The sequence below is a fragment of the Symphalangus syndactylus genome, chromosome 2 (assembly GCF_028878055.3).
Source record: "Symphalangus syndactylus isolate Jambi chromosome 2, NHGRI_mSymSyn1-v2.1_pri, whole genome shotgun sequence".
Classification (NCBI taxonomy): Eukaryota; Metazoa; Chordata; class Mammalia; order Primates; family Hylobatidae; genus Symphalangus; species Symphalangus syndactylus.
The window spans coordinates 37233165-37259775 of record NC_072424.2 but is presented as its reverse complement, the minus strand read 5'-3'; the positions used below and the strand labels follow the sequence as shown (position 1 = coordinate 37259775).

General features: G+C 39.4%; 1 protein-coding gene across 9 annotated transcripts in view; it reads left to right on the top strand.

Moving 5' to 3' along the window:
- Positions 1-26611, top strand: part of BTRC (beta-transducin repeat containing E3 ubiquitin protein ligase) — a 214060-nt gene that overhangs the window by 48165 nt on the left and 139284 nt on the right. Inside the window, exon 1 of one of the 9 annotated variants that reach the window (XM_063627727.1) lies at positions 8506-8645. The exons of 7 other annotated variants lie outside the window; for them this stretch is intronic. The gene's annotated coding sequence lies outside the window, so the exon portion shown is untranslated. Of the gene's footprint in view, positions 1-8505; positions 8646-25243; positions 25735-26611 lie in introns of those variants that run through there. One more of the 9 variants, XM_063627692.1, reaches the window with a different exon arrangement.

The following is a 26611-nucleotide window of genomic DNA, read 5'->3' as shown; positions in this document are numbered from 1 at the left end:
AGATTTTAATAGATTTGGAAACAAGTTTGCAAACAGAAGTTCGTAAATCTGTTACAGTGTTTTACATTAAAATTTGATGCACTGATTTTTAGATTGGTGTCTAAAGTAGGCAATATCATCAGGTTGTGCATTTGAGATTTACCAGTTTACATCTTGGCTTATGATAAATTGGATTGGAAGATCAGGTACTTTATTTTCCTGGAAGAAAAAAAAATCAGGTATACTCATCACTCCCATTTCACAATTTCTTGTCATATCTCACTTGCTTCAGAAATACTCATTTTGAATCCTTGTGAATATGTAACTCTTAATACTAGTGTCCTGAGAGAAAGGAGAATTTCTTGTCTAACCTCAGTAATAACCATACCATCACAAAAAAAGGCCTCACAACATATCAGGCAATCAGATAGCCAATAACCTGTTCTCCTGCTAAATTCCATAAACTGGATGGGGAGGGTAGATAATGTTCATTTTTGTTACTTACCGGGGAACATGACACTTGGTCTTTGAAATTGTTATTTATTTCATATATTGTAGCTGCCAGTCAGTGATTTGCAAATAACAAAGTAAATACACTGCTGAAAATGAGTTTCTTCTTTGTGCTGATTTGTGGTGCCCAGGAAATCAGATGTAATATGGTTGCATTTATTTATGTAGGCATTTATTCTCTTTCTTAATGAGCAAGTAATTTTCTTTTCTCTACTCCTACACAAAAGTTAAATTAAGGAGTACCCAAGAGGGCTGGGAAACTTGGTTTGCAGTCATCGAAATAACTGCTGAATATCAGGGGATCCTTTCATGAGTGGAGTTTCCCTCTCCTTCAGAAGAAAGCTCCAGATAGCTCCCTTTTGAACTCATTGTCAGAGCAAACACATCTGTAGAGGAAGATGATCCATAAGTCTAATGCTAAGGGTTTGCCTCCTCTCCCTATCAGAAGGGTTTGCCTCCTCTCCCTGTCAAAGGATTTTACTCTGGCTTATTTGGCTGTTTTTGCCCGGAAAGTGAGGGGCAAGAGCTCTGATCTTTCCTATGGCGGCCAGCCTGGCTTTAATATGTAGATTATTAACATGATACCAGCCTCTGTTGAGTCATAGCAACTGCTATGAACAAACATGTAAATCCATCTAGGGGAAAAAAGAGTGTTGCAAATACCTTTCATCAAAGTGGAAGACTACTTCAACTTCTATTTGCTCTTCTTGTTATAACCAAGCTTTTTCTTTTTTCATTTTCCTCTGCCTTCCTTTCCCTCCTTTTTTCCGTCCTCACTATCCTCCATCTCTCAGAAATATCAGCTGAATCTTCCCACTGAACACTGCAGTCATTTGAAATTTGTGTATAGGCCAGCTTCACATCATCAGAAATTGTGTAACCCCATGATTCCCAGGCCTCAGCTGGTAGCGTAGTTATTTCAAATAATATTTAATGCAATAAATTCTATGGCAATAAAAGAATTTGGACAGTCCCTTTGAGCTTATTGCAATGAGATTTGACTTGAATTTAATACAATGAAATTTCAGAATAGCCAAGTAATTTTTTTGTGGCATGATTTAAAGGGTATTTAAGTACAGGTATAGGTGATTGAGTTTGTGAAACCTAATCAGAGGTAATTGCAGTTTCACTGTTATCACGTGAATGAGCATTCAAAAATACAGAAATTCTTTACTTAGCGTAAGGTGATTTTTAACAGTGTGGCAAAGAGTGTAAGTGAACATCCTTAACTTTTGTTCTGTCAAGGGGAGAATAAAGATACCACCTGGCTGTATGTGTAAATTTGCTTACTAAGATGGTTGATTTCTTGTAGGTGGGTATTAAAAATGGCTTTTTTGGTATAGAAAACATGTAGCATCAAGGCATTGTTGTGATGCCCTGTCGTCTTCTGATGTTGAATATTTTATGGGATTAAAAACAATTGTTTTTACCTTACTCTTTCAGATTCAACAATCTTATAGTAAAAGCAGCCATAGACCAAATATTTAGGATTTATTATGTTGATGCAAATGAAAGAAACATAAAATACAAATATTGAGTAAATTAAGAAAAAGAGGCTGCGTGCAGTGGCTCACACGTGTAATCCTGGCACTTTTTGAGGCAGAGTCAGGAGGATCTCTTGAGGCCAGGAGTTTGAGGCTACAGTGAGCTATGATCACGCCACTGCCCTCCAGCCTGGGTGACAGAGCGAGATCTCATCTCAAAAAAACAAACAAACAAACAAACAATGTTTCTTTCTAGAGTGCTCAGCAGGGCAAAAAAAGAAGGAAAAAAGAAAAACAGAATGTTGATGTTAGAAAAATTTAGTTATTGTCTTATGCTCTGGAGTTCTTACCTCAAGCCAGTGACTTTTAAGATCTTTTGTTTTGTGTACTGAAGCAGAATAGTGAAAATGTTTTTACAGGAAGTTATGAAAAAAAGTCTATATTAATTTGCTTTGGTTCATTCTAGTCTCTCTGGTAAATTCATAATTAGGAAGGCCTTTTTAAGGCTGTATGCTAGTCTCACAGGTATACAGCTACTTCATATCTGATAAATCTAAATTCATACGTGAGGAGGTTATGTTTTTTTAAAGCATATTATTTACACAATTCACTGGAATGGCTCCTTTGGAAGTTGGGTGGCTCTCTTATGTAATTACGTACTTAGTAACCCTGCTCTACAAAGCAGTAGAAATTCAAGTAAGAATAATTTACTGCTTATGCATAGTTATTAGAATTTTAAAGCATTTGTTTGTTCAAAATTCTAATTTATCAGTGTTATATTTGACTAATTGCCTACTTAATAAATAATAATGAATATAAATTATTTTAGAAGGCACCCAAATTTTAACAATTGTAAATAAACATTAGGAGCTGCTCCCCCTCTTCACTTTCTTGTTTAAAGCGATTCTCATCCCTTTAGTCCAAGTTTCGTGGAGAAAATAATTCCTATTTTAAAAATTCTATATTAGAAGTATTATAGGTGGACTTAAATTACAGAATTGTGGAATTTTATTACTGTAAGGTAGTTAGAAATATCTTATTCTATCCATTTTACCAGCAAAGAAGGTGAAGTGTATAGAAATTAAGTGAACTTCTCAAAGTCATACAATTGGTTTGAGGACAAGTCTGTTCCACAACCTGATATGTCATGCCTTCTCAGTTGTCATGATAATTCAGCAGTTCATTTCACCAGGGATTCCTTGAACACTGCTATGTGTACAACAGTGAGCTAAGCATCCAGAGGTTATAACAACAGTGTGAGTTTATATGGTCTAACAGGAATGATATCAGACTAGTAATATTTTACATTTGAATCTCAGTTTTATCTGGTGTTTTCTAATGTTTATAAATGTTAACATGTGGTGGCTAAACCTTTAAATCTCTTTTTCTCTACTAGATTATAACCTCTTTAAAAGCAGGGACTCATTTAGCTTTTGTAAAGTCAATCCAGTTTCATTTTTAAAGACTTAAATTAAAATTTCTAAGCATTGATGGCACTGTTGGAATACGTGTAGCTTCCTGAGGTGTCTTCTCTGGGGACGATACACATTTTAAAATTGTATTTCTGTCTTCATCAAGTACTTTTCATTTCAAGTAACATATTGCTTCATTCCCCCTTTAAGCAAGAAGGGAGAGTATTTTAAGGGTACAGAGGTAGCTCATGGAACTAAAGGGAAAAAGATATTCAGTCAGGCCCCATAAGGACTTGGAACCAGGCATTGGAATACCTTTAGGACACAAGGCAACCGCCCTTGCATTCCTAAGATAAATCCTACTTAGTCGTGGTGTATATTTCTTTTTCTGTGTTGCTGGATTTTATTTGCCATTATTTTGTTGAGGATTTTTGCCTATATGGCCATAAGGGATATTGGTATGTAATCTCCATTCTGCTATTGAGACCATCCAGTGAGTTTAAAAATTTTATTTTCAGTTTTCACATTCCCATTTAGTTCTTCCCCTGACCCCCTTTTTTTACTTCCCCCCTTTGAGACAGGTCTAGCTCTGTTGCCCATACCAGAGTGCAGTAGCATGATCATGGCTCACTGCAGCCTCAACCTCTCAGGCTCAAGAGATCTTCCCACCTCAGCCCCTCAAGTAGCTGGGACTACAGGAGTGTGCCACCAGACTTGGCTAATTTTGTAAGAAATTTTCTGTAGAGACAGGGTCTTGCCCTGTTCAGACTGGTCTGGAACTCCTGGGCTGAAGCAATCCTCCTGCCTTGGCCTCCCAAAGTGCTGGGATTATAGGCGTGAGCCACTGCACCTGGCCCATTTAGTTCTTTATATCTATTGTTTCTTTGCTGGTACTGTCTTTCAAGAGTGTTTTTAGTTATTGGAACATTTTAATCCTAGCTATGTATGTGTGTGTGTGTGTGTGTACGTGTGTATATATATATATATACATACTATATATATATATATATTTTTTTTTTTGAGACAGAGTCTCACTCTGTCGGGCTGGAGTGCAGTGGTGCATCTCAGCTCACTGCAAGCTCCACCTCCTGGGTTCACGCCATTCTCCTGCCTCAGCCTCTCGAGTAGCTGGGACTACTACAGGCGCCCGCCATCATGCCTGGCTAATTTTTTGTATTTTTAGTAGAGACAGGGTTTCACCGTGTTAGCCAGGATGGTCTTGATCTCCTGACCTTGTGATCCACCCTGCTTGGCCTCCCAAAGTGCTGGGATTACAGGTGTGAGCCACCATGCCTAGCCAATCCTAGCTATATTACAGTCTTTGCCTTTAAAGTTAATTTCAACATCTGTGCCATCTTGATACTGGCATCTGTTGATACCAGGTGAAGTTTTCCCCTTTTTAATATGCCAAGTAATTTTTGGGTTATATCGTTGACTTTTTTAATATTATGCAACTCAGTTTTGTTTAAATTGTATTGAAAATGCTGATATTTTTGTCAGGCATTCAACCCAGTTGGCTTCAGTCTACAAGTTCAGATTTCTGTAGGATTGTGGTTTCAATGTCTGTTACATTTTGAAAGCCTTTGCAGTTCTATTGAGATATATTCCATGTGTGTGCCACTTGATGGCCATTGTGGAATCTGGATGATAGTCCATCCTGTAGTTCAGTTCTCAAAGTCTATGCCTGGCCGGGTGTGGTGGCTCACGCCTGTAATCCCAGCACTTTGGGAGGCCGAGGTGGGCGGATAACGAGGTCAGGAGATCGAGACCATCCTGGCTAACATGGTGAAACTCTGTCTCTACTAAAAATACAAAAAATTAGCTGGGCGTGGTGACAGGCGCCTATAGTCCCCGCTACTCAGGAGACTGAGGCAGGAGAATGGCATGAACCCGGGAGACGGAGCTTGCAGTGAGCCGAGATGGCGCCACTGCACTACAGCCTGGGCGACAGAGCTAGACTCCGTCTCAAAAAAAAAAAAAGTCTATGCCTTACTGTTTTGGGTTATATCCACCCATGTGCAGCTTGGGGGTGAACATAGGAGTTCATTAACCACTTTATGGTGCCATTTTCCTGAGTTCCTCCCTCTGTACAATCTCCCCAGTGCTATCTGGTTCCCTGGGGCCCCCTTTTTCAGTCCTCCAGCCAGAAAGCTAGGACTTTATTTAATCCTGCATCTGTTACTGCATATGGGGCTACGCGATGGGAGGCTAGAGAAAAAAAAAAGCAATGAGGTTTTGCCTCACACTTTTAGGATCACAACTCCTCTGATCAGAGAGGAAGGTTTTCTTACTTCAGAGTTTTAGGCTTCTTTGGGTCTTTGCTTCTGCTGTGGCTTTCCTCATGGAATTGCTTTAGAGAATAGCAAGAACTTTAAAGAAAAATGGGAGATTTTTGCCATTCTCTCTGAGTGTTAGGGTACTCCTTCTGCACTCCTTAAGCTAGAACTAGAGGACTTTTCCTGGAGCTCTCTTTACTGACACCAATACTCACTTTTGAGTTTCAGGCAGCAGTCCAGGCTGGTGGATACTGGAGGAATAATAAAAAGATAAGTTCATTACTAGTTAGTGTTATGTAAAAGTCTTCTCCAATTACCTGCTAGTATTTAATTTTTTGAGTCTTCAAATAGTTGTTCTATATGTTCTGTCCATTTCTTAGTGGTTGCCTTCAGTGGGAAATACAGGATGGGGTGCACTTACTCCATCTGACATGGAACTAGAACCCCTTCTAGTTAATTATCCTTTTGATATTGATTTATGCTAGTCAACAACATACACTGCAAGTTCAGTCCTTTGAACTTCCTTCATGGCCCATCTTAAGGTCTGTTTTGGTAAAGTGTAGCAAGTGTGCTTGAAAAGAATGTGTGTGTATACTGCAGTTGTTGGGTAAAGTGTTCTAGATAAATCATTACATCAAGTTTATTATTACTGTGCTTGTCACTTCTTTGTTGCTTATTCTATCAATAGCTGAGTTATGTTAGACTCTCAGACTATGTAGATTTGTGTATTTTCCCTTTAGTTATGAGTTTTTTGCTTATTTTGAAATTTTGTTAGTAGTAGTACATATACTTTTAGGATTATTCTCGATGAATTAATCTTTTTATAATTATGAAATAGTCCTCTTTATTACTGCTTATACTCTTTGTTCCGAGGTGAACTTTCATGTTAACATAGCCATCTCAGCTTTTTTTTTTTTTTTTTTGAGACGGAGTCTCACTCTTTCACCCAGGCTGGAGTGCAGTGGTGTGATCTTGGATCACTGCACCTCCACCTCCTGGGTTCAAGTGATTCTCCTGCCTCAGCCTCCCAAGTAGCTGGGATTACAGGCATGTGCCATCACGGCTGGCTAATTTTTGTGTTTTTAATATAGACGGAGTTTCGCCATGTTGGCCAGGCTGGTCTTGAACTCCTGACCTCAGGTGATCCACCCACCTCAGCCTCCCAAAGTGCTGGGATTACAGGCGTGAGCTACCATGCCCGGCCTCAGCTTTCTTATGACTGTTTTTAATGATACAGCTTCTTTAAGCTTTTTACTTTTAATTTATTGGTTTACATTAATAGATAATTATGTCTGGTTTTTAAATTAATCATCTGTCCTGATCATCTGTCCTTCTTTGTTTAGACTTGCACTGTCCAGTAGAAATGTTTACCACAGATGCCAACCAAGTATATACTTTTAAATTTTCTTGTAGCCACATTGAAAATGTAAAATGAAGCTGGGCAAGGTGGCTCATGCTTGTAATCCCAGCGTTTTAGGAGGCCGAGGTGGGAGGATCACTTGAGGCCAGGAGTATGAGACCAGCCTGGGTAATATAGCAAGACCTTGTCTCTACCAAAAAAAAAAAAAAAAAAAAAAAATTAAGTGTAGTGGTATACACCTGTAGTCCCATCTGCTTGGAAGGCTGAGGCAGGAGGATCTCTTGAGCTCAGGAGTTTGAGGTTCCAGTCAGCTGTGATCGTACCACTGCACTCCATCCTGGTTGACAATGAGACCATGTCTCTTACAAAAAAGTGAAAAGAAAGTTGAAATTTTCATAATGTATTTTATTTAACACACTGTAATTTTTTATTTTTGTTTTTATTTTTTTGGAGACAGTCTTGCTTTGTTGCCAGGCTGGAGTGAAGTGGTGTGATCTTGGCTCACTGCAAACTCCACCTCTGGCTTCAAGTGATTCTCGTGCCTCAGCCTCCGGAGTAGTTGGGACTACAGGTATGCGCCACTACACCCGGCTAATTTCTGTATTTTTAGTAGAGATGGGGTTTTGCCATGTTGCCCAGGCTGGTCTTGAACTCCCGAGCTCAGGCAATCCACCCACCTTGGCCTCCCAAAGTGCATGATGACAGGCCTGAGCCACTGTGCCCAGCCTAACACAGTGTAGTTTAAACATTAATTTTTTTTCTTTTTCTTTTCTTTTTTTTTTTTTGAGACAGAGTCTCGTTCTGTCGCCAGGCTGGAGTGCAGTGGTGCAATCTCAGCTCATTGCAACCTCCACCTCCCAGGTCCAAACAATTTTCCTGCCTCAGCCTCCCAAGAAGCTGGGACTACAGGTGCACATCACCACACCCAGCTAATTTTTTGTATTTTTAGTAGAGACAGCGTTTTACCATGTTGGCCAGGATGGTCTCAATCTCTTGACCTCGTGATCCGTCCACCTCAGCCTCCCAAAGTGCTGGGTTTACAGGCGTGAGCCACCGCGCCCGGCCTAAACATTATTTCAGAATATAATTAATATAGAGTTATGAATTAGCTATTTTACTTTTTTGTATTAAGTTTTTAAAAATCAATGGGTATTTTAAAGTTATATTTCAATTTGGACTAGCCACCATTCAAGTGCTCAGTAGCCGTATGTGACTAGTGGTTATTGTATTGGAGAGTATATTTAGACCATACATTTAGTGTAGTGATTAGTATGGTTAAATTTAAATTGATCATTTTGCTATTTGTTTGTTTTTTCCCATCTGTTCTTTTTCTCCTTTTTTTATAATTTATTTTCTTTTTCTGAGACAGGGTCTCACTCTGTCACCCAGGTTGAAATGCAGTGGAGTGATCTCTGTTCACTGCAGCCTTGACCTCCCAAGCCTCAAGTGATCCTCTCATCTCAGTCTCCTGAGTAGCTGGGACTATAGGCATGCACCACTATGCCTGGCTAATTTTTGTATTTTTTACAGAGACAGAGTTTTGCCATGTTCCCCAGGCTGGTCTCCAACTCATGGACTCAAGCGATCTGCCACCTGGGCCTCCCAAAGTGTTAGAATTACAGTTGTGAGTCACTGGGCCTGGCCCTTTTTGCCTTTAAAAAAATTTTCCTGCTTTCTTTTGGATTTATTTTTTGTTACTATTTTAGTATTCCATTTTATGCCTTGTATTGGCTTACTAGGTACCTTTGTTTTGTTTTAATGGGTGCTTTAGAGGTGACAATTTGCATGTTAAAATATTGAGGTTGGCCGGGCGCAGTGGCCCACCTCTGTAATCTCAGCACTTTGGGAGGCTGAGGCAGGTGGATCATCTGAGGTCAGGAGTTCGAGACCAGCCTGGCCAACACAGTGAAACCCTGTCTCTACTAAAAATACAAAAAAATTAACCAGGCGTGGTGGTGGGCACATGAAATCCCAGCTATTTGGGAGGCTGAGGCAGGACAGTTGCTTGAACCGGGGAGACGGAGGTTGCAGTGAACCAAGATTGTGCCACTGCACTCCAGCCTGGGCGACAAGAGCAAAACTCCTTCTCAAAAACAAAACAAAACAAAACAACAACAACAACAAAAAAAAAAAAACAAAAAAAAGCACACAAAACATTGAGTTAAAGTTCACATAATATAAAATTAACCATTTTAAAGTGAACAATTCTGTGTAGTTTAGCAACTACTATCTCTATCTAGTTGAAAGACATTTACATCATTCCAAGTAAAAGCTTTTATCCACTAAGCAGTTTCTTTCCATTCCCTTCCTTCAGCCCTTGGCAGTCACCAATCTGCATTCTGCCCATATGAATTTTATCTATTCTGGACATTTCATATAAATGGAAGCATACAGTATGTGACTTTTTGTGTCTGACTTCTTTCACTTAACATATTTTTGAGGTTAGTCGTGTTATAGCATATATTAGTACTTTATTTTTATGGCTGAATAATATTCCATTGTATGTACATACAGTCATGTGTCACTTGATGGGGATACATTCTGAGAAATGTGTCATTAGGTGATTTCAACATTGTGTGAACATCATCGAGAGTACTTACACAAACCTAGGTAGTATAGCCTACTATACACCTAGGCTATATGTTATAGCTTGTTGCTCCCAGGCTACCTGGACAGCATGTTACTGTACTGAATATTGTAGGCAGTTGTTACACAATAGGGAGTATTTGTGTATCTGAACATACTTAGACATAGAAAAGATGTAGTTAAAATGTTGGTATTATCATCTGTGGGACCACCATGGTATATGCAGTTCATTGTTGACTAAAAATGTCATTATGCAGTGCATGAGTTACCAGAATTTGTTTATCTGTTTATTCATTGATAAGTATTTTTGGGCTTTCTTCAACCTTTTGCCAATTTTGAATAATGCTACTATGAACATGTGTATACATGTATTTATTTACCTGTTTTTAATTCTTTGGATATATACCTAGAAGTAGGTATATACCAAAATTGCTATGGTGGTTCTATGTTTTATTTTTTGAGACACTGCCAAATTGTTTCCCATGGTTACTGAACTATTTTATATTCCCACCAGCAATGTATGAAGGTTCCAGTTTCTCCACATCCTTGTCAGCACTTGTTATTTTCTGTTGTGGGTTTTCTTGTTTTAATTGTAACTTCAAAAGCTTTTGAGACTGGACAGGAGTTTACCGATAAAGCTTCTTCTAGTACATCTGGATTTCCTGGTATGCTTCTCTCCTAATATATCTGGATGGCTGCTTTTTAGCTTTCTTTAGTTCTTTTTTTTAAATTACCACACTAGTGGGTGTGAAGGGTACATTTTTGTGGTTTTGATTTTCATTTTCCTAATGACCGCTGATGTCAAGAAGAGTACCCTGGCTGCGCAGGGTGGCTCACACCTGTAATTCCAGCACTTTTGGAGGCCAAGGTGGGCGGATCATGAGGTCAGGAGTTGGAGACCAGCCTGGCCAACATGGTGAAACCCCGTCTCTACTAAAAATACAAATATTAGCTGGGCACGATGATGCGTGCCTGTAATCCTAGCTACTTGGAGGCTGAGGCAGGAGAATTGCTTGAATCCGGGAGTCGGAGGTTGCAGTGAACCGAGATCATGCCACTGCACTCCAACCTGGGTGACAGAGCAAGACTCTGTCTTGGAAAAAACAAAGGAAGAGTACCCTTTTAATGTGCTGTTGAGAGTAATATCTTTTCAATTCTTTTGCCCATTTTTTAATTGAGTTGTCTTTTTTTAATTTTTTATTTTTTTGAGTTGTAAAAGTATATTCTAGATAGTCAACTGTTCTTAGAGATACGATTTACAAAACAATATGCATCTTTAACTTAACACAGCCTGGAAATATTTCACTTCACATATACTGTATTTTCAGTTTTCTACATTCCTATCCTTTGTGTTATTATTGTCATACGTTTTGTTTTTACGTATATTATGAACACTGTAACTTACTATTTTTGCTTAAATTGCTTACTTTTTAAAAAAATTTTAAATGAAACAATTTTTAAAATATTGACATATTTGTATTTCTGGCACTTTTTTTTTTTTTTGAGACAGAGTCTCACTCTGTCGCCCAGGCTAGAGTGCATTGGCACAATCTCAGCTCACTGCAACCTCTGCCTCCTGGGTTCAAGCAATTCTCCTGCTTCAGCCTCCTGAGTAGTTGGTATTACAGGTGCAGGCCCCTACGCCTGGCTATTTTGTTTTTTCAGTAGAGACGGGGTTTCACCATGTTGGCCAGGCTGGTCTCGAACTCCTGACCTCAAGAAATCTACCTGCCTCAGCCTCCCAAAGTGCTAGGATTACAGGCATGAGCCACTGCACCTGGCCATTTCTGGCACTTTTTATAGTTTTGTATAGGTTGTGTCTATTATCATTCTTCAGATATATTTGGAAATATGCATTTTCCAAATATATTTTCTGCTTCTGCCCATCCCTTTTCTCTAATTTTATTTTGGGACACCAGATATACATGTGTTAGACCACGTACAATTTCCTATACGTCACTGAGGCTTTGTTCAGTTGGTTTCCTCAGTCTTTTTTCTCTTAGTGCTTTATTTTTGCTTCCTCGGGTTCACTGATCTTCGGAGTTTAAATCTGCTGCTAGTCCTATTTCATGAAATTATCATTTCAAACATTGTATTTTTCATTCTGGAACTTCTTATTTCACTCTTTTTTTATACCCTACATCACTATGTTCATGTTATTATAGCTGTTTTAATTTTTAGGTCTGCTAATTTCGTTGTCTCTGTCAGTTTTTTTTTCTGGGTCTGCTTCCATTGACTGATAGTCCTCCTAGTTATGAATCATATTTTTTGCCTCTTGTCTTGTAATTTTAGATTTAGTTGTAGACATTGTGATATTGCATTATTGAATATTTGTATTTTTAAAATCTCTTTAAAAGGATGTTGAGTTTATTTTGGTGCTCTTAAGTTTTTTGCAGATCAGCTTGATGCTCTTGTGGCTGATTTTAAGCTTTATTATGATAGTTTTACTGTAGCTTTTATTCTAGTGTAGTTCATCCCAGCAACTGAGATGTGAGCTTTCTAAGGCTCCTAGTGAATGTCGTAAGTATTCATTAGGCTTCTGAAATCTGACCAGTCAGAACAGAAATGTGTCCCAGGTCTGTGTAGTTTCTAGTTGTTGAGCTTATAGTTCTGTTACAGTTTTTTGCCTAGTGTTGTGGAATTTCACTGTATGCATACAGGACTTAGTATTCAGGAACTGAGTCAGGGGTGTCCTATTCAGCTATATGGAACCTTTTTCTACATAATTCATTCTTCAGTATTCTGTCTCACTAATTCTTTTTAGCCTTCATATATTTTGTTTCCTCAAGTAAGTGGTCCCATTGTACTCTGTTTGAGTTCCCCTTTCTTGTGCAGCAGCCTGGACAGTACCTTCAGGTAGAAGACTAGGATAATTTTAAGGGTCACCTTATTTGTTTCCTGTCATTCAGGGATTACATTATGGCATTGTTTGTTGTTTAGTGTCTTGAAATATATGTTTCACATATTTTGTTCAGTTTCTTGATGGTAGGAGGAGAAGTTTGATACCAATTATTGCCTTATGGTAGAATCTAAAGTCTAGTGCTTGTTTTTACTTAAGAGTTTAATTTATTTAAAGTTAATGTACCAGAAGTCTTCATATTACATGTTTCTAATGTGCATAAATTTCATTTAGCACAGTTTAATTAAATGATACTAGTCACCCAACACCATGGTTCCAATTTCCGTTATCATAGTATATTAACTATGAGTAACTATGTAAAGTACAAACTTCATTGCTAGTACTCCGGTCCACACATGACTATGTGAAAAACAGATACACATTAGTCTATTTATTTCAAGGTCTGTTGGCGATTAAGTTTATATACAGACAATAAAGTGTCTAGTTGTATTGCCTTTCCCAGTGTTAAGCCCACATGATATTTTATAGAAATAGATAATCAAAAGTGGAAATTGGCCAATAGATATGAAACAAAGTAACAAAAAATGATAACACTTTCATTGAAATTTGAGAGAAATGTAAATGAAGTTATAGAATAAATAGTTGACCATAGGAAAATTGACACTGTCACCATTTGATAGACTCTAGATATGCAGCCAGAGGAACTTATTGAAGGTGAACTTATTAACATAAATGAGGGAAGTGGTTTTTTGTGTTTGTTTTTGAGATGGAGTCTTGCTCTGTCACCCAGGCTAGAGTGCAGTGGTGCAATCTTGGCTCACTGCAACCTCTGCCTCCTGGGTTCAGGCAATTCTGCCTCAGCCTCCTGAGTAGCTGGGATTATAGGTGCCCACCACCACGCCTGGCTAATTTTTTTTTTTTTTTTTCTGACAGAGTCTCACTCTGTCGCCCAGGCTGGAGTGCAATGGCGCAATCTCAGCTCACTGCAAGCTCTGCTTCCCAGGTTCATGCCATTCTCCTGGCTCAGCCTCCCGAGTAGCTGGGACTACAGGCGCCCGCCACCATGCCTGGCTAATTTTTGTATTTTTAGTAGAGATGGGGTTTCACCATCTTGGCCAGGCTGGTCTCGAACTCCTGGCCTCAGGTGATCCACCCACCTTGGCCTCCCAAAGTACTGGGATTACAGGTGTGAGCCACTGCGCCCAGCCTGAGGGAAGTGGTTTTGATGCAAAAGATGAAGATGTCCCAGAGGAAATCTTTACATTAAAGGAAAAGAAACTTTACATTAAAAGATCTTGAGATATTTCACAAAATTGAAAGTACAAAGGATAAAATGTTAGAATGTGATCTCGCTTTGTTTCTAATCTTCTCTTAAACCAATCTAATGAATTCTTAATTTCAACTTTCGTATTTTTTTATATACAGGATTTTCATGTTATATATTTTAAATTTGAGATTCTAATTTTCTGGTGTAACTTTTTAATCTATTTTGTTGAATATCTTAAATATGGTTATTTTAAAGTCTGTGATTACTTATCACATTGGGGGCTGTTGTTTTTAACTGTGTTAATGTGGACATACCATAAAATTGACCATCTTAACCATTTTTAAGTGTACAATTCAGTAGTTTTAGCACATTCACAATATTGTGCAACCAGTCTTCAGAACTTTTTCCTCTTGCAAAACTGAAATTCTATACTCATTAAATAACAACTCCCCATTACCGATCACCTCTCAGCTCCTGGCAACCACCATCCTACTTTCTGAATTTGACTACTCTAGATAACTCATGTAAGTGGATTTATACAGTACAGGCATGCACTGTATAATGACATTTCAGTCAGTGATGGACTGTGTACACAATGGTGGTCCCTTGAGATTATAATGGAGCTGAAAAATTCCTATCACCTAGTGACGTTGTAGCCAATGTAACGTCATATAATGCAAGGCATTATTCAGGTGTTTGTGATGATACTGGTATAAATGAACCTGCTGCACTGCTAGTCATAAAAAAGTGTAGTACATACTATTATGTACAGTACATAATACTTGATAATAAACAACTATGTTACTGGTTATGTACTTACTATACAGTATTTTTTAGTTTTTTTTTTTTTGTTTTTTTTTTTGAGACGGAGTCTCGTTCTGTTGCCCAGGCTGGAGTGCAGTGGCGCAATCTCGGCTCACTGCAAGCTTCGCCTCCCAGGTTGATGCCATCCTCCTGCCTCAGCCTCTCCGAGTAGCTGGGACTACAGGCGCCCGCCACCACGCCCGGCTAATTTTTTGTATTTTTAGTAGAGACGGAGTTTCACCGTGGTCTCGATCTCCTGACCTCATGATCCTCCCGCCTCGGCCTCCCAAAGTGCTGGGATTATAAGCGTGAGCCACCGTGCCCGGCCTTATTGTTATTTTAGAGTGGGCTACTTCTACTTATTAAAAAAAAATTAACTGTAAAACAGCCTTAGGCAGGTCCTTCAGGAGGTATTCCAGAAAAAGGCATTGATGTCATAGGAGATGACAGGTCCGTAGATGCTAATTGCCCCCAAAGACCCTCCAGTGCCATAAGCTGTGAAGGTAGAAGACAGTGATACTGATGATCCTTACCCTGTGTAGGCCTAGGCTGATGTAATGTGTGTGTTCATGTGTTGGTTTTTAACAAAGATGTTTAATATATATAATATATATTTCTTAAATAGGAAACAACTTATAAAGATGTAAGGAAAAATATTTTTGTACTGCTGTACAATATGTTTGTGTTTTGAGCTAAATGTTATTACAAAAGAGTCAAAGTTTATAAAATTAAAAAAATTTATAAAGTGAAAAAGTCACACAGTAAGCTAAGTTTATGACTAAAGAGACAAAAGTATGTTTTAACAAATTTAGCCTAAGTGCACAGAGTTTATTGGCCATTTTAACCATTATAAAGTCTATAGTAGTGTACAATAATGTCCTAGGCCTTCATGTTTATTGACCACTCATTCAGTGACTCACCCAGAGCAACTTGCAATCCTGCAACCTCCATTCTTAGTTAAGTGCCCTATATAGGTGTACCATTTTTTATCTTTTTGTCTTTTTTTTTTTTTTTGAGACAAGGTCTTCTGTTGCCTGGGCTGGAGTGCAGTGGTGAGATCTTGGCTTACTTCAGCCTCCACATTCCAGGCTCAAATGATCCTCCTGCTGCAGTCTCCTGAGTAGCTGGGACTACAGGCATATGCCACCATGCCTGGCTAATTTAAGTATTTTTTGTAGAGGTGGGGTTTCACCATGTTGCCCAGGCTGGTCTTGAACTCCTGGACTCAAGGGATCTGCCCACCTCAGCCTCCCAAAGCCACCACACCTAGGCACCATTTGTATTTTAGTCTAGTCTAGTCTAGTTTAGTTTAGTTTAGTTTGAGACAGAGTTTCATTCTTGTTGCCCAGGCTGGAGTGCAATGGCGTGATCTCAGCTCACTGCAACCTCTGCCTTCTGAGTTCAAGCGATTTTCCTGCCTCAGCTTTCCGAGTAGCTGGGATTACAGGCATGCGCCACCATGCCTGGCTCATTTTGTGTTTTTAGTAGAGACGGGGTTCACCATGTTGGCCAGGCTGGTCTGGAACTCCTGACCTCAGGCGATCTGCCCGCCTCAGCTTCCCAAAGTGCTGAGATTACAGGCATGAGCCACTGCGCCTGGCCCTTTTAATCTTTTATACTGTATTTTTACTGTACTTTTTCTGTTTAGATACACAAATACTTTCCACTATATTGCAGTTGCCTACAGTATTCGGTACAGTAACATGCTCTCCCTGCTTGTAGCTCAGGAGCAATATGCTGTTACCTATAGTCTAGGCATGCAGTAGATTATACCTTCTAGATTTGTGTAGCTATACTGTGATCACACAGCCGAGAAATCACGTAGTGACGCATTTCTCAGAATGTATCCCCTTTGTTAAGTGTCACATGACTGTATTTGTCTTTTTGTGACTGGTTTATTTCACTCAACATAATGTCCTCAAGGTTCATCCATGTTGCAGCATGTGTCAGATTTTTCCATCCTTTATTAGGCTGAATAATATTCCATTGTATGCATATACTAGATTTTAATTATCTACCCATCTGTTGATGGCCATTTGAATCTGTCTACTTTATTGTTTGCCTTTTCCCCTGGTTTTTGTTTGCTTTTTAATTTGGCCATTTGATCCCTTTGCTTTGAATGCTTCATAATTAATTCACTGAGAGCTAGATATTTTTTAATGAAAAGGTTAGAGATTCTGAAATCATTTTTCACAGCGTGTTGAATATTCTTTTCACAGACATATCCCTTTGGTTCAGTTGAGGCATCTCTGTTTTTGGTGCCCTTCATTGTTCTGGTTCATGTAACTCTTCCATGGTGTCAGTTGAAAGCCTGAGTTTTTGTTTTTGTTTTTTTTTTGTTGTTGTTGTTGTTGTTGTTGTTGTTGTTTTTACCAGGGTACCTTGTCCTATATGCACCCTATACTCCAATCTTTGGCTCCACAGCATCATGAGACTGCTGAAATACACTTCAGACTTGGTTTTTCAGCATCTTACTCTCTGAGTGTAAAATTTAGGAGTCAGCAAATGCCATAGGGGAAAAATTATACCCAGAATGTCAGGTTAACCATAATGCATTTCCCTTCTGCCTAGGATCTTCGCCCCTGAAGTTTTGGCTGTATTAGTTGTTCTCTCTCTCATGCCTTCCATTTTCTATATTTTATTTAGCTTCTATAATTTTCTGCATGAAATTTAGTCTGATAACAATTACTACATTATGCCCAAAAGCAAAATCCCAGTATGTATTTTTATTAATTAATATTCCATGTTTTATTTTTAAACATTCTCAAACTACAGAAGAGTTGCAAGTAAAATGCAAATTACGTTTTTTTTCCATAAACCACTTGAGAATAAGGTTCTGACATAATGTCCCATCACCTCTGAATTCTCTGTGTATTTCCTGCAAACCAGAACATTCTCTCATATAACCCAATAACAACCATCAGAATTAAGGAAATTATTATTGGCATATTATTTTGTCATCTAATCCACAGATCCCATTCAAGTTTCTCTAGTAATCTCAATCAATGTCCTTTATATCATATCATAAAGATCTAGTTCAGGATTTAGTCTCGTTTACTCTGGGACAGTTCTTCAGTCTTTCTTTGGCTCTCATAACATTGACATTTTTGAGGATTACACGTCAGTTATTTTGCAGAACATCTTTCAAACTAGGTTTTTCTGATGTATTCTCATGATTAGATCCAGATTAGGTATATTCGACAGGAATGTCACAGAGGTGATGTTGTGTTTTTATTGAATAGTATCAGGTGACACATAATGTGAATTTCTTCTAATATTGGTGATATTAATGTTGATTACTTGATTAGGATATCGGTTTTTTTCCCACTATAGAGTTAACTTTATATTTTTCCAATTAAAATGAAGTAGTATTTTGTGGGGAGGTATTTTGAGATTATTTAAGTATCCTCCTCCTTATCAAACTTACAGTTTATATTTTGTTTCATTGTATTTTATTTATTTTATTTTATTTTAGAGATAGGGTCTTGTTCTTTCACTCAGGGTGAAGTGCAGTGGCGTGATCCTCATTGTAACTCCTGGGCTCAAGTGATCTTCCTGCCTCAGTCTCCCAAGTAGCTGGAACTACAGATGTGTGTCACCATGCCTTCTTTTTTTCCCCTTAATTCTTTTTGTAGAGGCAGGATCTCAAAATGTTGCTCTGACTGGTCTCTAATTCCTGGCCTCAAGCAATCTGCTGGGTTACAGGTGTGACTCACCATGCCTGTCCCCAGTTTATTTTTTATATCATTAATGGAGTCATAGATTTCAATTTTATTCAGTGGCTTATTTTATTAGTTATCTATTATTACATAACAAATTACCTCAAATTGTGTGGCTTATAATAACACATACATTTAGGCTGGGCGCAGTGGCTCACACCAGTAATCCCAGCACTTTGAGAGGCCGAGGCAGGTGGGTCATTTGAGGCCAGGAGTTCAAGACCAGCCTGGCCAATGTGGTGAAACCCCATCTCTACTAAAAATACAAAAAATTAGCTGGGTGTGGTGACGGGTGCCTGTAGTCCCAGCTACTCAGGAGCCTGAGGCAGGAGAATCCCTTGAACCTGAGAGGCGGAGGCTGCAGTGAGCCAATATTGTGCCACTGCACTCCAGCCTGGGTGACAGAGCAAGACTCTGTCTCAAAACAAAACAAAACAAAACAAAAACACAGACATTTATATTTTTTGGGGGGGGATTTACAAGTGAGTTGTATTTAAACTTTAAATGGCAAATAGTTATTCAATATTAAATTTTTCAAAAATATATAGAAAATGAAAACTTAATATCTATTTTCAATAAATTTTTATGAGCTCCAATATTTCAGAGTGCCACCTCCCAAATTGACAGCATGATATACCTTGGCAATAGTTTAGACCTCTTCTAGAATTTTCTCACATCTGCGTTTTTTTTTTGCCAAACATATATGTTTATATTTTTTCTCCCTAGCTGTATTGCTGTATAATTGGCAAACAAAAGTTATTTTTTATTTTTTATTTTTTTATGTTCTGGGGTACATGTGCAGGATGTGCAGGTTTGTTACGTAGGTAAACATAAGCCACGGTGGTTTGCTGCACCTGTCAACCCATCACCTAGGTATTAAGCCCAGCATGCATCAGCTCTTTTCCCTAATGCTCTCTCCGGACCCGCCCTCCTGGCAAACAAAAATTGTATTTAAGGTGTACAACATGGTGTTTTCATATACATATTCATTGTAAAATGCTTGTCTCAATCAAGCTAATTAACATATCTGTAACCTAGCATACATGTAATACCTCACAGTTTCTTTTCTTTTTTTTTTTTTTTTTTTTTGATACGGAGTCTTGCTCTGTCACCCAGGCTGGAGTGCAATGGCGCGATCTTGGCTCACTGCACCTCTGCTTCCCAGGTTCTGGCAATTCTCCTGCCTCAGCCTCTGGAGTAGCTGGGATTACAGGCACTATGCCTGGCTAATTTTTGTATTTTTAGTAATGACAGGGTTTCACCATGTTGACCAGGCTGGTCTTGAACTCCTGACCTCAGGTGATCCACCCACGTCGGTCTCCCAAAGTGCTGGGATTACAGGTGTGAACCACTGCGTCTGGCCAATACCTCACAGTTTCTTTCAGTCAGGAGTCTGGGCACAGCTGACCTGGGCCTTCTGCTTTAGAATCTCTCTCAAAAGGCCATGATCAAGGTGTTGTCCAGGGCTGAGGTCTCATTTGAAGGTTTTATTTCGAGAAAAAACCACTTCCAAGCTTACTGTTGTTGTTGTTGTTGGCGGAATTCTTTTCTTCAAGGGCTGTTGGACTGAGCCTCAATTCTTAGTTGTTCGTTGACTGGGTCACTGCCAGGTCTGTGCTATGGGAACATCTACAGTATGACTGCTTGTTTCATCAAAGCATGCAAGCCAAGAAGGCAACAGAGTCTGTTAGCAAGATGGAAGTTGCAGTCTTAACCTAATTAGGAAAATGGCATCCCATCACCTTTACCAAGGGCATGCATACCAAGCAGTGGGAAATATTGGGGGGCATGTTAGAGTTTGCCTGCCACCGTTATCCATTATTATCATTATTTAGTTTGATATTCTAATTTTCTTAGATGTAGCCTGCCTCAGCCTTTCACTCTGGCCCCTGTATTATTTTGACATGTCTCTGTCATTCATTGAGCACCTCAAGAAGATATTCCAAGCTCCTCTTAAACAATTTCCTGTCCAAGCCCTCACATTGTTCTAAGGAGCTCTGGTTCCTTTTAGTGGAGAGTGATATTTTGAATCATTAAATGTGTTTGTTGCTATTAGGTTGCTCCTAGGCCCTCTCAGTTGGTAGTCAGTCTGTGTGTGTCTGTGGGTATATGTGTACATATATATATCATAAATATATTATTTACCTAGGAATTTCTCAGTGTAATACATCGTAAGCTTTCAGCTTACAACAGCATCCTCAGTTCTAGTTCGGCAATGTAATATTCATTCTAGTTTTCTTCCTTTCTGTACTTGTAACTTGTTTTTCTGATTATGAGAAACCTAGCTGTTATTATCCTCTGTATTTGATCTGCCACCTTTATTTGATCAATCTTCCTGTATAATCCATCTCCTGTTGCTGATAAATCTCTCACTCCATTTCTCACCCCATACTTCATATGCATGCCTTCCTCACCCTTTTGGGATCCGACAGCTTGCATTTGGCTGCCCCTTCCACCCTCCTCACTCCACTGGGTCTGAAACTTACTGCTGGACCACTGCCTCTCCCTCTCTTAATGCATGCCTTCTTCTGCCAACATGGGGAACCCTCACTGCCATCCCCCCACCCTCCACTGCCCTGCGTGGATGTGGACATCCTCAACATTCTGCTCACTGCTGTTACAGTTCCTATATGGAAGCCTTCCTTGTTCCATTAGGGCTCTATCACCTCATGCTGGGTTCCCCTCCCAGCAGATTTTTTCCTATCACTCTGCTTAGGCCCTGAAACTCTGTGTCTCGTCCTTTTCCCTCTCGGGAATACCCTTCTCCTACCACTTGGACTCCAAAAGCCTGCTTTGGGCCACTGTAGTCAACTCTCTGCCACTTAGCTTGATGCCTCCTTTGCCTGTACTCACCTAATGGCTATTGAACTGTTCAGGTAGGAAAGGAGAAGAGGGAGAGGTATCAGTTAAATTTTATTTTTGAAAAACTCACTTATTTTTACAACAAATGCTTTTAACTTAGTTTGTTATTACTTACATAGAAGTCAGTTACTCCCACATCTCTGTAATTGCTACAGGTTTATACTCATATTTTCATGCCATATTTTTCTTACATACTAGATAGAGGTTTACTATCACATCAGATTCATGATTTCTGAACTTAGCTACTCCCTGCACCCTCCAAACGAGTTTCAGTTTACCAGTGTCTGTCACTACCACTACTGTTCTTCTAGTCATTCAAGTTTGAAATGTTGAAGTTAATTCATTTTTCCTTATAATCAGTTATCCAGTCCTGTTGATCCTTCTTTTGATGTATGTTATCTTCTCCATGGCCATTACTTTAATGAATATAATAACCTCTTGGGTGCGATTTCTTTCTTCAGTGTGTGTAGTCATTCCTGTGCCCCTAAACCATTTTGGCTTCCCATTTCTTAATGAGTGAAGTAACTTATTAACTTTTATGTTTAACTTTTGAAGTGCCATTTTAATGTACACTATTCTAGATAGTCAGAATATCTAGTTTTGACTCCCATCTTTGCTGCTTACTAACTACTCATCAACGTGTAATTAATTTATTTAACCTCCCTGGGTCTGTTTATTTTTATTTTTATTTTTATTATACTTTAAGTTGTAGGGTACATGTGCACAACGTGCAGGTTTATTACATATGTATACATGTGCCATGTTGGTGTGCTGCACCCATTAACTTGTCATTTACATTAGGTATATCTCCTAATGCTATCCCTCCCCCCTCCTACCCCACAACAGGCCCTGGTGTGTGATGTTCCCCATCCTGGGTCCATGTGTTCTCATTGTTCAATTCCCACCAAGAGTGAGAACATGCGGCGTTTAGTTTTTTGTCCTTGTGATAGTTTGCTGGGAATGATGGTTTCCAGCTTCATCCATGTCCCTACAATGGACATGAATTCATCCTTTTTTATGGCTGGATAGTATTCCATGGTGTATATATGCCACATTTTCTTAATCCAGTCTATCATTGTTGGACATTTGGGTTGGTTCCAAGTCTTTGCTATTGTGAATAGTGCCACAATAAACATACGTGTGCATGTGTCTTTATAGCAGCATGATTTATAATCCTTTGGGTATATACCCAGTAATGGGATGGCTGGGTCAAATGGTATTTCTAGTTCTAGATCCCTGAGGAATCGCCACACTGTCTTCCACAATGGTTGAATTAGTTTACAGTCCCACCAACAGTGTAAAAGTGTTCCTATTTCTCCACATCCTCTCCAGCACCTGTTGTTTCCTGACTTTTTAATGATCGCCATTCTAATTAGCGTGAGATGGTATCTCATTGTAGTTTTGATTTGCATTTCCCTGATGGCCAGTGATGATGAGCATTTTTTCATGTGTCTGTTGGCTGCACAAATGTCTTCTTTTGAGAAGTGTCTGTTCATATCCTTTGCCCACTTGTTGATGGGGTTGTTTGTTGTTTTCTTGTAAATTTGTTTGAGTTCTTTGTAGATTCTGGATATTAGCCCTTTGTCAGAGGAGTAGATTGCAAAAATTGTCTTCCATTCTGTAGGCTGCCTGTTCACTCTGATGGTAGTTTCTTTTGTTGTGCAGAAGCTCTTTAGTTTAATTAGATCCCATTTGTCAATTTTGGCTTTTGTTGCCATTGCTTTTGGTGTTTTAGTCATGAAGTCCTTGCCCACACCTTTGTCCTGAATGGTATTGCCTAGGTTTTCTTCTAGAGTTTTTATGGTTTTAGGTCTAACATTTAAGTCTTTAATCCATCTTGAATTAATTTTTGTGTAAGGTTTAGGGAAAGGATCCAGTTTCAGCTTTCTACATATGGCTAGCCAGTTTTCCCAGCACCATTTATTAAATAGGGAATCCTTTCCCCATTTCTTGTTTTTGTCAGGTTTGTCAAAGATCAGATAGTTGTAGATGTGTGGTATTATTTCTGAGGGCTCTGTTCTGTTCCATTGGTCTGTATCTCTGTTTTGGTACCAGTACCATGCTGTTTTGGTTACTGTAGCCTTGTAATATAGTTTGAAGTCAGGTAGCATGATGCCCCCAGCTTTGTTCTTTTGGCTTAGGATTGACTTGGAGATGCGGGCTCTTTTTTGGTTCCATATGAACTTTAAAGTAGTTTTTTCCAATTCTGTGAAGAAAGTCATTGGTAGCTTGATGGGGATGGCATTGAATCTATAAATTACCTTGGGCAGTATGGCCATTTTCACGATATTGATTCTTCCTATCCATGAGTTTTTTTTAATTAAGTTAAATATTTTTTATTTTAAAATTTTTCATAAAAATAGAGATGGGGTCTAGTTATGTTGACCAGGCTGATCTTGAACTCCTGTTCTCAAGCAGTCCTCCCACCTTGGCCTCCCAAAGTGATGGGATTATACACATGAGCCACCTTGCCTGACCCTCTCTGGGTCTTATTTACCTTACTAGTTTGTTATACAGGTGAATGAAATGCGGAAGAGCTTGTTCTGCAATTCATTGCCAAACAATGAATTGTTAGACTAACAAAGCTAACTAACAAAGCTTGTTAGTTTCTTATACAGAGAATGTTATACAGATGCAGCTTGTTAGTTTGTTATACATATAGTAACATAGTGCTACAATAAAATTAAAGTCTGTGACTGAGCTTTTCTAAATATTTGAAAATTTACCTGAACTTATAGTAGCTGTTGTCTAATGCAATTTAGTACATTGTTAAATTTTTCCTTGTAGTTACTATTTGTTAGTAATTTATCTCCTTGAAATAGAGTGTAAACTACTTGAGTCTGTGGATTTGTGGAGACAAACACATTTGAGTATTTTTTCTGCCATTGTCATTTAGGCACTAGAACTTCGCTGAGCTTGAGCGTACTCTCTTGTTAAGGCGAAAGTACTAATAATTCTTTGACAAGAAGGTAATGCTTAAATGAAATAATGTATTTAAGGGATCTAGTACAATGCCTGGCAGACAGTTTATTCCCAGTAAACTTTACTTATCCTCTTTTTGTACTCCACCTGTGCCCACTTTGGTAATGAAAAAATAAATGGCTTCCCAGAACAGTTTGAAATGCAAGTGGCATTCACAGAAGCCTATTCCTGGTGGTGATGCCATTTACATTTTTTTCTTTTGCACGTTGCAGCTTGTAGAATCCTTATTTTAGCCAGGCGAGGTGGCTCATGCCTGTAATCCCAGCACTTTGGGAGGCCAAGGCAGGTGGATCACCTGAGTTCAGGAGTTCGAGACCAGCCTGGCTAACATGGAGAAACCCCGCCCGTCTCTACTAAAAATACAAAAATTAGCCAGGTGTGGTGGTGCATGCCAGTAGTGCCAGCTACTCGGGAGGCTTAGTCAGGAAAATTGCTTGAACCTGGGAGGTGGAGGTTTCAGTGAGCTGAGATCATGCCATTGCACTCCACCCTGGGCAACAAAAGTAAAACTCCGTCTCAAAGAAAAAAAAAAGAATCCTCGTTTTAGTTTTACCACAACCTTGTGCAATAAGGCTGGGCAGATATGATTATCCTACCTGACAGGTGGGAGTTTTGTTTTTGGAGTGAAGTCAGTTGGGATTCTTAAGAGGCAGTCATTGGATTTGTAGGTAAAGTCTGAATGTATTACATGATTATGGAATACTGCATTTCTCTGAATTTCTTAGTTGATATAGTAGTGAAAAGGGAATTCTTCTATTCCATGGCTTAAGGATACGTAAACTCTCAGTACAGCAATCTTTTTATTGTTGATTATTATAGCTTCTATTACTCCTAGAAGTTGACCAACAGGGACCTTAATTTAGGAGATTTTGTCATTCAGCTTTCATGTAGTAAATGCTGAGGCTAGCCCTTTGCCTGCAGGGCTATCAGTGAAGAGGATCTGTGACATTACTCCAGACAGCCAAGTGTAGGGGAAAGAGTTGAGATTTTCAGTGTTCTCTGTGTAAATGAATTGTGCCATTGAACTTGATGGGCACTAGATACTATATTCTTCTTGAAGCACTGGAGGCCCTTCATTGCAATCTTGTTTTTTCAACTTTTATTTTAAAATTGGGGTATATGCCACCGCCCTGTCTGGGAAGTGAGGAGTGTCTCTGCCTGGCCGCCCAACCGTCTGGGATGTGAGGAGCGTCTCTGCCCGGCCACCCCGTCTGGGAAATGAGGAGCGTCTCTGCCTGGCCGCCCAACTGACTGGGAAGCGAGGAGCGCCTCTGCCTGGCCACTGCCCTGTCTGGGAAGTGAGGAGCGTCTGTGCCCGGCCACCGCCCTGTCTGGGAAGTGAGGAGCGCCTCTGCCCGACCACCCACCCGTCTGGGAAGTGAGGAGCGCCTCTGCCCGGCCACCGCCCTGTCTGGGAAGTGAGGAGCTCCTCTGCCCTGCCGCCCAACTGTCTGGGAAGTGAGGAGCGTCTCTGCCCGGCCACCCCGTCTGGGAAGTGAGGAGTGTCTCTGCCCGGCCACCCAACTGACTGGGAAGCAGGGAGCGCCTCTGCCCGGCCGCCACCTTGTCTGGGAAGTGAGGAGCGCCTCTGCCCCGCCTCTGTGCAACCTTCCAAGTGTGAAGTGACAGCCTTGTGTGTGATCTTTTCTGTCTTTGCCAAGTTTGCACTTTCGACATTAAAGTTTACTTTTTAGTTAAAAGTTAAAAAAATAAAAAATAAATAAATAAATAAAATTGGGGTATATGTGCAGGTTTGTTACAGAGGTATACAGCACGATGCTGAGGTTTGGGGTCTGAATGAATCTCACCCAGGCAGAGGGCGCGAAGTACCCATAGGTAGTTTTTTCAAGCTTTACCCACTTTGTCCTCCCACCTTTTGTATTCCTCAGTGTCTGTTCCCTTCTTTATGTCCATGTGTACTCAAGGTTTTTTTCCTATGTGTAAGTGAGAATATATGGCATTTGGTTTTCTGTTTCTGCATTAGTTCACTTAGGATAATGGCTTCCAGATACATCCATGTTCTGCAGAGGACATGATTTCATTATTTTTTATGGCTACTTAGTATTCCGTGGTATATGTGTACTGCATTTTCTTTATCCAGTCTTCCACTGATGGGTACCTGGGTTGATTCTGTGTCTTTAGTATCGCATTGCAACATTTCTATTTTTTTTCGGATTCAGGTAGTAGAAAACATGTTCAGTCTTATTTTTTTCTGTGCTGTGTGTGCTTTTTAAAGGCTAGTGAAGTCATTCAGTTGGATAACAACAGTTGTAATACATTGTTATACTCTTCAACTTTCTTTGATTTTGCAAAGGAGAGTCAATTGGGGTGAGGTTAGGTGGGAACTGAGCTGAAGAAACTAATATGTGCTGTTAAGGGCTGGATTTGTATAGGATGCAGTCATTATCTGTTAACTTTGTCATAGCTTTTGAGACTGCATGTAAGGCAGTAGATGATTTGCAAGTTATTTAACAGTTAACAGAAGTTAAATATTTCAACAAGAGAATGCG